We start from the raw sequence: 5179 nt of genomic DNA, 5'->3' as shown, positions 1-5179 counted from the left end.
TGTACAGTATGTGGAAAATAATGTGTTTTTTGAAGCTTAAACCGCATAAACACATTTCATTACACCAAATATACAAAATAATGTTCTTTTTAGCAACTTCATATGACCCCTTTAACTATACCGGATCTGATTACATATGCAAAACTATATTGTCAAAATCAGCTTCTCAGTGGGTTTTCTGAACTAACTAATTAGGCTGGTTTAAGGTCATGTCCAGCAAACACCAATCACAAAGGTTTCTTTGCAAAAGTTGGAGTCCTATGTATGCCACTAGACCAAGGTGTTGTTGTTTTTTTGTTGAAGTTTTTGAATCCCCAAGCAGAATGATGTGTGGCACACTGTTCCTAAAATATGAAGACATCTATATATCCATAAAGATGATCTATATTACAGTTTAAAAGTTAGGGGTCAATATTTAATTTTATTTTTTGAATATAATAATATGTTTTATTTTTTACAACAACAACAACAATCATCATCATCGTCATCATCATCATCAATAATAATAATAATAATAAAAATGATAATGCTTTTCAAAAAATGCTTTTATTATTACTTTTTTAGGATGCATTAAATAGATACATTTTCTATTTGAAATGCATGCTGGTCTTTTGAACTTTCTATTTATCAAGAAATTCAGAAAAAAAATGTATCTTGACTTCCATAAAAATATTAAGCAGCACAACCGTTTTCAACATTGATAATGATAAGAAATGTGTCTTGAGCATCAAAGCAGCATATTAGAATGATTTCTGAAGGGTCATGTGACACAAGCTGAAAATTCAGCTTTGCCATCACATGTATATTTAAAATATATTAAAATAGAGAACAGTTATTTTAAATTGTAGTTTTTTTTACTGTATTTACCAAATATTGATGTGTTGCTCTATTTTTCATCAAATAAAGCATTAGTGAGCATGTTTCTTGTTTGAAAACTTCTTGCAAAAAAATTTTTTCTTATCGACCCTACTTTTTGAATGGTCGTGTAGTGATGGTTCATTATATTGGTCCATTATACGTCATTATATGTAGATTTGATTTTGATTACGTACTGTTAAAAACTTTTAAAACTTACTGTTTTTCTTTCTTTTAAAAAAATAAATATATAAAAATTGGTAAATGCATCACTCACATCATCATCAATGCAATTGTTATACATTTTAATTGACATCTTAATGTAAACTTAACATCAATTAAAATGTCTAACAATTATGTTCAATGCATTTACCATGTTTTATATATTTAATTATATATTTTATATATATTTTATGTATAAATTATACTATATTTCTTTCTTTCTTTCTTTCCTGTCAGATACAACTGTCTGTTTAGCTCAGATACATGTTATCAGATACAACTATAAATGCATTTAAAATGACATATTCATTGAATAATGAAGTGGGTAGACTAGTGTGTAGACGTTGGATATATGTATTTTTGGCAGATGTATGCTTAAAACAAGGAAAAAGGACTTTAAAAAAAATGATTTTTAGCATAAAAGTATCAAGGTACAGTAGATAATATAGTTTTTTTTCTAAAGAGATACAGTTATGAAGGTGCTGCTACCACAAAACAAGTGTCCATGTTGCAAAGATCAGTGTTTTGATCCCAAAACACCTTCTAATTCTTCTCTCGAAAGAATGTCACTGCATGACACCTTGTTCAGTGCTCCACACCCCGACTGCATCTCTCACCCACACAAGATTTCATAAGCACACATGAGTAATTTCTGGAGGCAGGAAAGAACACGTCTCTCTCTTCTAAGGATTAACTGTATACATATGAAAGGCCAGTTCTAATACCTCTGAATGTTTTGAATACTTAGAGGTGCCAAACTGGAACAAAATCATGCATGAGGTCATAATATGTTCTAACCGTCTGTCTAGTAGACACAAGATTGTCAAAAACAGTTTAACTGGGAAGAACTGTGCACCATCTTGAGTTATTTACCTTTTTGGAGGGAAACAGGTGTTTACAAAACCTTTTGCTGAATGTCTGGCATGAGGATAGGGGAGTGAAACGTCTTGGACTTCATGCGAATTGGAAAACAACTGACTCTCTGTTAAAACTGGATGATAAACTTGTCTATTCAGGGTGAAGTCGTGCACCAACTGTTCCTCCCACATGCAGAGGCAGCGAGAGAGTGTAACATACAGGGAAACAGGAAGCTTCGTTTATATGGTTATAGGATACGGTCTCATGTTTCACACAGCTCTTGTGTTTATGTGTGTGTGTGTGTGTGTCAGGGGGATGGCCAAATCAAGGCAGTTTAGCACTGTCTGATGGGCCATAAATTACATAAATTATTAATTCACAAATATCATGTTTTTGTGGAGTTGCACCACATGATATTTTGCAACGGAACTAACCTGCCTTGTCACTGCGAGGTCAAATTATCTGATATTTGAAGAGACAGATATTATATCAGGACAGTTGTATTACCTGACAGTGTTATTTTAGAATAGGCTACTATTTATGTACTATTATAGTATGTAATTAATATTTTGAATGAGCTTTTATTTTTCAGTTTATTTTTTTTCATTTTAGTTTGAAGGAATAGTTTTAACATTTTAGTTTGAAAATTTACCCTCAGGCCATCCAAGATGTAGATGAGTTTGTTTTTTCATCAGAACAGATTTGGAGAAATGTGGCATTACGTCACTTGCTCACCAATGGATCCTCTGCAGTGAATGGGTGCCGTCAGAATGAAAGTCCAAACAGCTGATAAAAACATCACAATAATCCACAAGTAATCCACACGACTCCAGTCCATCAGTTAACATCTTATGAAGTGAAAAGCTATGTGTTTGTATATGAATCAAATCCATCATAAAGGTGTTTTAACTTTAAACTGTTGGCTTCTGGCCAAAATATGAGTCTATAATCCATAAACGTTTCCTGCAGTGAAAAAGTTAATCTCCTCTCACAACAAATCCACAAACATATTTGTGTAGAACTTCTTTGGAATGTTTTCACTTGTAAACAGTACTTGATCTGTGCATATTTCTCTCCTTATTCAGACAAGGCAACTTTTTCACAGGAGGAAGTGTTATGGATTAGAGACTATTTTAGACGTAAGTAATGGTTTGAAGTAAAAAACATTTTAATGATGGATTTGTTTCTTACAAACACGCAGCTTTGCACTTCGCAAGACATTAATCGATGGACTGGGGTCGTGTGTGTGTGTGTATGAACATATCTTTACACACACATTCACACACCCACTCTCTAAAACTTGCCTGTGCAGATGTCCTGTTAAACCCTTACCAACGACAGTAAATCTATGTATCTGTTTCCCTGCCATTTCTGAGCTCAAGGACTTATAATAAATGAACTGGTTTGAAGTAAAAAAGATCCTGTGCTCCCACATGTCTTCAAGTACTTGTGTATTATCTGAACTTGTCTTGGCATGTAACAGGCTCTTGTGTTCAGATTGTAATTCTCTTTAGACAACATTACCTTCCCCCAGTCTGCAGGTTCTTTGAAACCCAGGAGACAGGATGAGACATGCTCATTCACTTTTTTTTATGTCAGGTTATCATCATCACTGACTTTTAACTTTCTAATTATCATGTGACGAGTTAAACAATATTGCCAATTGGTTCATGACATCTTTATGCATGTTTTAACAGGCAAGTTTGTGCTGTAAAAAATATAATTTATGATAAATGGTTACCTAACAATAACAGTTGATGGTTTAAGGAGATACAAAATGGCATAACATGGTTAACTGAGACAAAAATAAGCCTGTTTCGCAAGTATGCATTTTTAAACATAATTCATTGCAGTCTCTGTGGTCACTATGATCATGTTTGTTTCAAGCAGTGGCATGATTGTTTTGATTTTTGTCTCTGGAGGTGTTGCTCATGAGCTCAGTGAGTTAGATTCATGTTCCTCACAAAGAACCTTTAATTTGTTTGTTTTTTTATCATATTATGATTGTTTATCCTATTTTGTCCCGTTATCCTTCGTTTTCCCCATAAAAACACTTATATGATCATATTGTCACATGAATGGAAGTTCAGTTGGTTCTCATTTAATTTGATTAGCAATAATAAGTCATCATTAAAAATGATTACACACCATAGTTTTGAACAACTGTCCTACACTGCAAAAACTTATTTCTTTCAGTATTATTGTCTTCTTTTCTTTTCCAGTAAGAATATTTTTCATCATACATTTCACATTCTTAGATGCTTAAAATGTTTTTTATTTTATATATATATATATATATATATAGTGGGTACGGAAAGTATTCAGACCCCCTTAAATTTTTCACTCTTTGTTATATTGCAGCCATTTGCTAAAATCATTTAAGTTAATTTTTTTTCCTCATTAATGTACACATGCAATATAACAAAGAGTGAAAAATTTAAGGGGGTCTGAATACTTTCCGTACCCACTGTATACTGTATATATATATATATATATACTGTATATATGTTGACTTGTTTTCAGATAGTATAGTACTATTATTAAATTAAATTATATATTTTTTTAACAATTGGCAATTTAAGTTTGTTAGATTTATGCTTAAAGCAAATTTAAAAATGCTAAAAGAGTAAGAAAAATAGTTACATTCTCTCAAAACAAGTTATTATGATGCTTATGAAGTATTTATCTGAGAAATAAATACAGAGAAATACTACTACTGCTAATAAATAATAATAATAATAAAAGTAACTTTTTTTTTACAGTGAAACAGAAGAATGAAGACAACAACAACATTTCAAATCCTCCAAAATCCACAATAAATATAAAAAGAGTAGTGACTCACCACATTTGATCATGTTTCCCGCAATGTGTTTTTGTTTTTGCTGTTTATGTGCTGTATTAATTGCCCAGGGTCTGCTCGTATCTTAATGGAGAACAGGAGGTTGCAATCATTATCTCTCTGGTCTCTCCTCTCTCGATCTTTCCTTCTTCTGTACTGTGGGTTGAGTCTCCACAGACTGCCATGATGTGGGTGTTTTGTATAATACCCACAAGCGCAAACCCTCCCTCTCCTTTCCCTCCCTTTTCAGTTGATCTCTTTCCACAAGTTCCTGTTTGCAAAAACTGCAGCAGCATTTCTGTTTTGATATCTGCAATGAATATTTTATAATTTTGCAGAATACTTATATCACCCCATGCATGCATTCGATCCTGTCCTGTCATGCCATCTACAGCATGTGGGCTG

The 5179-nt window shown here is 32.7% G+C and overlaps 1 protein-coding gene across 1 annotated transcript in view; it reads right to left on the bottom strand.

The window, feature by feature from the left end:
* LOC107712471 (leucine zipper putative tumor suppressor 1-like) overlaps window positions 1-4931 on the bottom strand; it is a 24905-nt gene extending 19974 nt beyond the window's left edge. Inside the window, exon 1 of the mRNA XM_016517730.1 lies at window positions 4778-4931. The gene's annotated coding sequence lies outside the window, so the exon portion shown is untranslated. The remainder of the gene's footprint in view (window positions 1-4777) is intronic.
* Window positions 4932-5179: the final 248 nt, after the last annotated feature.

This window comes from Sinocyclocheilus rhinocerous, unplaced genomic scaffold (assembly GCF_001515625.1).
Source record: "Sinocyclocheilus rhinocerous isolate Xijiao unplaced genomic scaffold, SAMN03320098_v1.1 scaffold87, whole genome shotgun sequence".
Lineage (NCBI taxonomy): Eukaryota > Metazoa > Chordata > Actinopteri > Cypriniformes > Cyprinidae > Sinocyclocheilus > Sinocyclocheilus rhinocerous.
The sequence above is the reverse complement of the archived record's forward strand: the minus strand, read 5'-3'. Positions and strand labels throughout refer to the sequence as shown.